Source organism: Hippocampus zosterae, chromosome 12 (genome assembly GCF_025434085.1).
Source record: "Hippocampus zosterae strain Florida chromosome 12, ASM2543408v3, whole genome shotgun sequence".
Classification (NCBI taxonomy): Eukaryota; Metazoa; Chordata; class Actinopteri; order Syngnathiformes; family Syngnathidae; genus Hippocampus; species Hippocampus zosterae.
In genome coordinates this window covers 22,448,181-22,457,328 of record NC_067462.1, presented here as the reverse complement: position 1 = coordinate 22,457,328, position 9,148 = coordinate 22,448,181, and the positions used below count along the sequence as shown (strand labels likewise).

At 44.6% G+C, this 9,148-nt stretch overlaps 1 protein-coding gene across 1 annotated transcript in view; it reads right to left on the bottom strand.

The window, feature by feature from the left end:
• LOC127612093 (uncharacterized) overlaps positions 1 to 9,148 on the bottom strand; it is a 76,624-nt gene that overhangs the window by 11,513 nt on the left and 55,963 nt on the right. The gene's annotated exons all lie outside the window — the stretch shown is intronic.

Here is a 9,148-nt window from a genome sequence, read left to right as displayed (position 1 = left end):
TATTTTGATGTGGTTTGCCAGACAAAGCCATCTGGCTCCCCTTGTGACTCTGTTCCTCCGCATTTCTTTCAGGAGGTTCTCCCGAGTATTGGTACATCGGTCTTGGCCATTATCAACAGTAGTCTGTCTTCTGGTACAGTTCCCCAACAGTTTAAACATGCTGTGGTGCACAGGGGCTCCACAGGCCTGAGTGAGCTCACCTTTCTTGTTCACCCTATTTACAAATGACCGTGTTCGCTCTCAACCAAATAAGTATGTTGTAAAATTCTCAGATGATACATTTATCCTTAGTCTGCTCATGAGGGACTCTGGCATTAGTGCCACTGTGATGGGATCGACAATGTTGTTGACTGGTGTAATGAGCACCATCTAAGCATAAATGGAGAAAACACTGAAGAAATGGTGTTTGACCCTAAATCATTTGGAGACCACAGCCCCATCTTTATAAATGGTGCAAACATCAGGCAGGTCTCCTCTTTCAAATACTTGGGGATTTATATAGATTGCGGTCTTAACTGGCAGACACATGTATCAAAGGTCTGTTCCAAGATCCATCAGCGCTTTCATTTTTTGCGACGTCTCAGGATTTTTGGAGTTGGCAGAAGCATTCTGTTAATCTTATATAGAGCAACCGTCGAGTCAGTCCTGCACTTCGGAATAACCAGTTGGTTTGGGAATCCAATTGTTAAATCTAAGGCTTAGATAACCAGCTTGGTTAAGACAGCAGGGAAGGTAATAGGACAGATATATATCCGGCTCCCCAGGACATATATGTGCAGTCCGTTATTCAACAGGCAAACAACATTTTAAACAATCCTCATGTGCTACACTCCTAATTTGAACTCCTAAACTGAGTAAAGAGGTATAGGACTCTTCTGTGCAAGTTAAATCGGTATAAAAACTCATTCATACCGCAGGCTATCATTTTAATCAATAAACAATTAGAGGGAGGCAGACAGACAAGCGGAAGAACATGAGTGTGGTGGGGATGGGGGGGGGGGGTGCATATGACTGTAATGTAGTGTCCAATGTGTGTAGAGTATATACTGTTATTCAGTTAACGTACATTGAATTTAATTCCATTTAAAATTCACACCAGTGTCAATATGCTATTTAACTTTTGTTTTGACATTTTCGTTAAATAGATGAGTGAATAATGAATAAGACAGATGTTTCATTGTTAAAGTTTTACACTGTGGTAGAGTGCATAAATGACTGTATTTTTGTTTCAAATATTTTTGGTAATCCATTTCTGGAGGCGACAATTAAATATACATCCTTTTTTTCTGCACGGGTGATCAGTATTTCCAATCCAAATCTTGTTCTCTCATTGGCCATTTCTTTAGTTGAGGTATCAGATTTAATATGTGGAATCTTTGAAAATGTCTTCATCAGTTCTGAGGCAATCTGAAACACAAAGAACTTTTCTTGTCTTGTGGAAGTAACAAAATTGTTTGGAGTTAACTATTTGAAAACGCAGATTATACAAGGTTGCATTGTGTTACCATTTTTTCCTTTTAAATGAAACACATACAGCCACAGACAACACACAAGATGTGGCCATTTTATATTATTGGAAGAGTTAAACTTGCCAAGGTAACAATCGCACCACAGCTGTACGAATCCTGCTGTGTGGAGTGGGCCACAGATCCTCCTCTCCATTCTTTTTCCTCGCATCTGCTTTTCCATGGTGTCTTCTCCACATTGTTAAGAATTCCTTATTGTTCTCGTCAACTCTTGTCGTACAAAATTAATTCTTCTAAACATTACCAACACAAATAAAATTTTAAAAAGTATATCAAATGTAATATATGTTCTTTGGTTGGCTCGCCACCACCACTGTACCCCTTTTCCAGCACTTTCGGAAGTCAGGGCACCGTAATGGAATCCACTCCACTGAAGGCACGCTAATCCCAGCGCTGTCCTCAATCAGAACTACGCAAAACACTCGGTCTAACAGGGCTGAGAGCACACGAGCGCCAACAATAAAATAACTACAGTAATTAATATCAAGTACTTAATTCCAAGTACTGTGAGACGTTATTAAATTTCATGCACACTCACCAGAAGAATGTTGAACGAGAGTCCGACGACGTTATACGGTCGGCGAAATCCCGACGGTACGGAAAGCTAACAGCTACGTTAGCCAGGAACAGTGCTTGAGGTCTAAGGAAGGTCAAGTCAAGTCAAGTCAAGTCAACAGTATTTATAGAGCACTTTCAAACAGCCATCGCTGCATACAAAGTGCTGTACATGGGGCAATTTAACATGCACAATAAACAGTAAGACAAATCGGTAATGAAGGCGGTAGAAAGCACCAAACAGTAAAACCAAGAACACGGCTTGAACGTTATGCGCATTTCGTTTAAAATCACTTGTTGCTAAAATGTAGTCATCTCTCTCTCTCTGCTGTTCTCGCTGTATCTGCTCCCAGAAATAGCTCTTTACAACAGCCGAAGAACACGTCCGCTCGCGTTCAGGTCCCGTCAGAAAAGAGCGACATAGATTGCGCAGCAAGTTATTGACGTCACGAAGGTATGGCAAGCCAGTTGAGCATTTATGCCAAATCCCTGATATCAAACATAAGTGTGTTACACTAGTTCGATCTCTTTCAGCACTAGTTTGACACTCGGCCACACTAGTGACACCGAATGTCGAACTAGTTGCACACAAACTCCAACTAGACATTCATTTTCAGCAACATGTTAACTTGTCAATCATGGATTATTCTAACGTGAACTTGTGACCCGTGATTTCCTGCGCGAGTAAACAAGTGCGAGCTGAAATACTCACTAGTTTACTAGTGGCGGATAAAACAATAGCTAGTTTACTAGTTAAAGCCCCATGACGCCTTGATATCTAACTAGTGAGTGTCAAAAATGTTACTTGTTCACTGGTGATGCGCCAAATATTTACTAGTTGCACTAGTGTGACATTCAATGTCGCACTAGTTTAACTAGTGAGGTCTAAAATGTTCACTAGTAGACCTAGTGGATGCCAACCTGCTCACTAGTAAGCCAGTTGAGCCAGAAAATGTGGCTGCAGGATTCCTATTGGATCTGCAGTTAAAATACACCAATCGGGTTTCAGATTTTGTCATAATCACACCCACTACATTTGCATGTTTTACACTAGTTTACAAGTTGTCCTGAGGATTTGCAGCTAGTTCACTAGAAGATGCCCATTATTGGTTACATGTTGACGAGTGAATCCAGAAATCCAAACTAGTAAACTAGGTGCAATCAATTTGACCTTACACGTTAACTTGACGGTTTCAAAATGTGAACATGTTCACAAGTCAATGTAGAGATATCCACTAGTTACATTAGTTGGGCTCATTTATACTGTACTTGTTAACTAGTGATACACATGTTTCCTCACTAGTAAACTAGTTGGGTTCAGTGTGACACACTAGTGAGCTCGTGACACAGATTTTCATATCACTAGTTAACGAGTCTGTCTCTTGTCAGTTAACTTGTCAGGATCAATGCTGAACATGAATAGACTTTGACTGAACATGTTTGACAAAATTGGGCACAAGGTGACATGTGCACACATCGAGTTTACTAGTGAAATAATCACATATGGCTAGTTTACATGTTTGGCAGTTACAAAACTTTACAAGTTCACTAGTTGCGCACACGTCTCTCCACAAGATGGAAGCTCATGTCAGGCATAATTGAGGGCTAAGATAAGTGGACACATGGATCAATACATGAGCGAAGCACAGAAGAGATACCAGAGGAGCCAAACATCAGCTCCTGGTTGACAGAACAGTCGCACGTGACTGCAGGTCCCGACATACCAACCTGTGCACAGCCTGGATTGATTACAAGAAAGCCTATGACTCGATGCCACATACATGGATCACTGAATGCTTGGAGTTGTATAAGGTGAACAGGACCCTAAGAGCCTTCGTTGCAAACTCGATGAGGATGTGCAAAACCACACTTGAAGCCAATGGCAAGCCACTTCCCCAAGTGTCCATCAAATGTGGCATATACCAAGGTGATGCACTCTCCCCACTGCTGTTCTGCATAGCCAAGTAATCACCAAGACAGGCTACGGATACCGCCTCAGAAATTGAGCTACAATCAGTCACCTCCTCTACATGGATGACATAAACCTATATGCTATGAGCGAAAGGGACATAGACTCCCTGATACACACAACCAGGATCTACAGCAGCGACATCGGGATGTCATTCGGGCTTGAGAAATGCAGTCGGATGGTGGCTAAGAGAGGAAAGGTAGTCCGCACTGAAGGGGTCTCACTCCCTGAAGGAACAATAGCAGACATTGAGGACAGCTACAAGTACCTCGGTATACCACAAGCCAATGGCAAACTCAAACTGGCAACAAGGAAAGCGGCTACGGCCAAATCAGACCACGGATTTTAAGACCCGAAAGCTCCTAACCATGCATGGAGGGTTCCATCCCAAATCCAGCACCCTGAGACTGTACGCAAGCCGAAAGGAAGGAGGCCGGGGACTAGTGAGTGTAAGAGCCACTGTCCAGGATGAAACATCCAAACTCCATGAATACATCAAGGAGAAGACTCCAACGGATGACGTACTCAGAGAATGTCTCAGACAATGGGGAACAGAGGATGAGGCGCTGGAAGAGGGACAATCATGGGAGGACAAGCCCCTACACGGGATGTACCACCGGACCATAACTGAAGTGGCCGATCTCAAGAAGTCCTATCAGTGGCTAGAGAGGGCTGGCCTGAAGGACAGCACAGAGGCACTCATCCTGGCTGCTCAGGAGCAGACCCTGAGCACCAGAGCCATTGAGGCCCAGATATACCACACCAGACAAGACCCAACGTGTAGGTTGTGCAAAGAGGCACCTGAGACGATCCAACACATAACTGCAGGGTGTAAGATGCTGGCAGGGAAAGCCTACATGGAACGCCATAACCAGGTGGCTGGCATAGTCTACCGAAACATCAAATGTGCAGTGCTGGGAACACTTTCTCTCTCTGCGCAATGCACTCGCCTTCCTTTCTTTCTTACTTACCACAATACGGTATTTCAACCGTTTTCTTGCCTTCAGGCTTTCCGTCCATCTTACAGTTCACCATGTTTTTATCATACTCACCATCCAATATACTCCCTTATGGACCGTGTGACGTCACGTAATTCTCTAATTGTAACAATTGTCCCTAACTTGCCCTATATATACAGCTGTTTACTCAGACCCCGATCTCCAGTCGTCAGTCCTACACTTTAACAGCATCCAGAATAATAAAAATTACCTGGACCTGCCTCCGCAATTAACCACAAATTTTTTAATTGCCTACGAACTCGGTATGGTCTTTGCTCGTCAGCTACTAGCCAAACCTACATCAACAGTTCTACCTAATTTAAACCGCCTACTTGGTAACTCAATAACTGTGCTAATTCAGTTATCTACGACTCAGTGGAACATTTTAGACGGTATATTGTTTAGAATATACCTCACAGCAACTCTTTGATTCCTTTTTCCTGTACAGTACTTCGTTTTTCCATAGTCATATAAATCCCTTAAAACTCATTATCAATTTGGTATTTGCCATCTAAAGAAATCCAATCACTATACTTGGTTCAACACATTCAGGTTCAGAGCAGTTTGATTTGATCGGTCCTTATTGGACATAAGCCGAATCTTGACACTTTGGCCGTAATAACAGGAACAGGTGTGTCTTACTTGGTTATAGTGGAGCGCTCCTTGGTTACTGCCTGAGTCTGAAGGTCCTGAAACCGGTGTCAGTCTTTTTCCAGAGAGATCCTGTTCGTGACGCCATTTGTTGAGGAATGGGAGCTGTCAATTTGCTCTTGGCCCTCCTTGGGTACAGGTTCTTTTATCTCTCTATAAGGTGGAAGAAGACCCAACACCACGTTGTGTTTTCTTCAGTTTATCACAAAGCAACACGAATCAATTCGGGCTCCTGTGAGTCTCAGATTTCAACAGCAAGCCCCGAACAACCACAGTCACACGTATATATAGGCATAGTATGTTAATTATGTTAATTAGGGGCGGGCAGTCCTTCCCCTACGTAAAAATCAGAAACAAAGAAGGTCAAGCAAAGTTCAACCTTTGACATGATGACAAAGTACAGACCATATCTGCCGGCCACAGAGCCAGGCCTGTGGTTAGGGTTCCTCTTCGAGGGCACATGACACCCCTCAGGGACAATCACGAGGTGGTGGAGGCGACAAAAACCCTCGGGGGGAGGGGGGGGGGGATGTCAATAATTCAAGGGGAGACATGACCCCGACTTCACCCTACATTCTTTAAGTACTTTAGCAGATGTTCAGGAAATATACTGATAACAATAAGTCTCATAGCAAGGTGAAATTCCTCAACAGTGTTCTACTACTACTTCTAGCGGAATAATTCCTTAACAGTTGTGTGACCTTATATTGTAATCAAAGCATTTTTATGTTAGAATTTATTTTGGTATATGTTTGTTCTATTCCGGATTAGTCAAACACACCAATCGGCTGGAAGTAGACGTCTCATACGCAGCGAAGTTATTTGGCGGGCCTCCTGCAGATATAAGCGGCAATTCAGAATCTGCCATCGAATCTGAATCTGCCACCGAAAGTGGTGTCAGTGAAGTTCTTAATCGCGTCTGGAATGCTCTTGACATTGCAAGACGAGAATTTTCGGAGCAGATGCATGACAATAATCTATTGCGAGCCACAAGAAGCACTTTTCGGAGACGAAGAAGAGCAGGCCCGACGGCAGGGAGGCTAACTTTGACAAATCTTATTGGCTCTATAAATATTGCTATTGCAATGAGTTTCAATCAATGTTATTAATAATACGATAAAAATTAAATAGTTTTGGCCATATGCCTTTTATTTGGTACTGTGTAACAGTAAGTATATAATAATGAGAGGGGAAACGAAGATTATTTGCCCGAACGTCTTTGGCTATTTTGAGATTAGAATACCTGTACTAAATAAATATAATAAATACCAATTTGCTGAAGGTATGATTGACAGTTGCATATTCTGTTCCTGTATACAGAAACGCAAACACGTGTTCATGGGATACACGGAGTCTGGAGAGTAAGGCTATTCCTGTTGCCGAATTCCGATCATCTTGCATTCCCGCCTCATTCGGAATGCCGCAAACTGACCAGAATTGGTTTGGGTAATGCACAAATGACATCTTTTCACAGTGAGATTGTATTTTTACCCCCCACCCCCATTTGTTACTGTTATTGCTTCATTGGATGTGTAGCCCTGAACTGGTTGCCAGCCATATCACTAATGTTCAAAAGTCCTTATGCTTTAAAGAAAAGCAATGCTTGTTTGTATTGTTTAAAAAAACACTAGCAATGTCAAGATTGGTATTTCCAATTAACTTAATGTTATTGTCATGGATAAAACGGTGGGAAGGGTATTAGTGACCTCAAACGTAGGAACAGTACATACCCTTGTGCTTTTATTGTAAAAATTATGCTCATATGTTTGATTTTTCTTTTTTTCTGGGGGATGGGTATTTATTTTCCAGGGATCCCAAATAAATGATCTGCAAGGGACAAACTCCCCCGAGTGTTATGCACAACTTTCATGGAGTCTCGCAGAGTTTAATAATTACATCTGTCAAAGCTTCCCATCAGTTAGCCTAAATGTTATTGGATTTCATCTTGCAAGGGCTGATAAGGCGTCTGACTAGAATTCAGGCAAAATCTTTAAAGGACCTCAAAACAGCAGTTGGCAGAAGCAGAATATATATTCTTCCCCAGACCAATATTACACTGCCGTTAGAGGTTAGTCTTTGTATTGATCAAACATTCCTTTTGGATATGAGCACTCTGACTGATGAATAAGAGTTTGTCTTATCAACCCTCTCCGTGAGCCGTCACCTTACCGTGGTGGAGGGGTTTGTGTGTCCCAATGATCCTAGGAGCTAAGTTGTCTGGGGCTTTATGCCCCTGGCAGGGTCACCCATGGCAAACAGGTCCTAGGTGAGGGACCAGACAAAGCACGGCTCACAAAGCCCCTTATGAAAAATAAAATCGATCCTACTCAATTTCCCTTGCCCGGATGCGGGTCACCGGGGCCCCCCTCTGGAGCCAGGCCTGGAGGTGGGGCTCGTTGGCGAGCGCCTGGTGGACGGGCCTACACCCATGGGGCCCGGCCGGGCTCAGCCCGAAGAGGCAACGTGGGTCCACCTTCTCATGGTCTCACCACCCGTGGGAGGGGTCAAAGGGGTCGGGTGCAATGTGAGCTGGGCGGCAGCCAAAGGCGGGGACCCTGGCGGTCCGCTCCTCGGGTGCAGAAGCTAGCTCTTCGGACATGGAATGTCACCTCTCTGGCAGGGAAGGAGCCTGAACTGGTGTGTGAGGCAGAGAAATTCCGACTGGATATAGTCGGACTTGCCTCCACACACAGCCTAGGTTCTGGTACCAGTCCTCTCAAGAGGGGTTGGACTCTCTTTCACGCTGGAGTTGCTCACAGTGAGAGGCGCAGAGCAGGTGTGGGCATGCTCATTGCCCCCCGGCTCAGTGCCTGTACATTGGGGTTCACACCGGTGGACGAGAGGGTTGCATCCCTTCGCCTGCGGGTGGGGGGATGGGTCCTGACTGTTGTTTGTGCATATGCACCAAACAGCAGCTCAGCATACCCTTGTTCTACTGGGGGACTTCAATGCTCACGTGGGCAATGACAGTGAGACCTGGAGGGGCGTGATTGGGAGGAACGGCCCCCCCGATCAGAACTCGAGTGGTGTTTTGTTATTGGACTTCTGTGCTCGTCATGGACTGTCCATAACAAACACCTTTTCAAACATAAGGGTGTCCACATGTGCACTTGGCACCAGGACACCCTAGGCCGTAGTTCCATGATCGACCTTGTGGTCATGTCATCGGATTTGCGGCCGCATGTTCTGGACACTCGGGTGAAGAGAGGGGCGGAGCTGTCAACTGATCACCACCTGGTGGTGAGTAGGCTCCGATGGTGGGGGAAGATGCCGGTCCGTCCTGGCAGACCCAAACGTATTGTGAGGGTTTGTTGGGAGCGTCTGGCGGAATCAGAAGGAGTTTCAACTCCCACCTCCGACAGAGCTTTTCCCATGTTCCGGGGGAGACGGGGGACATTGAGCCCGAGTGGACCATGTTCCGTGCCTCTATTGTTGAGGCGGCCAATCTG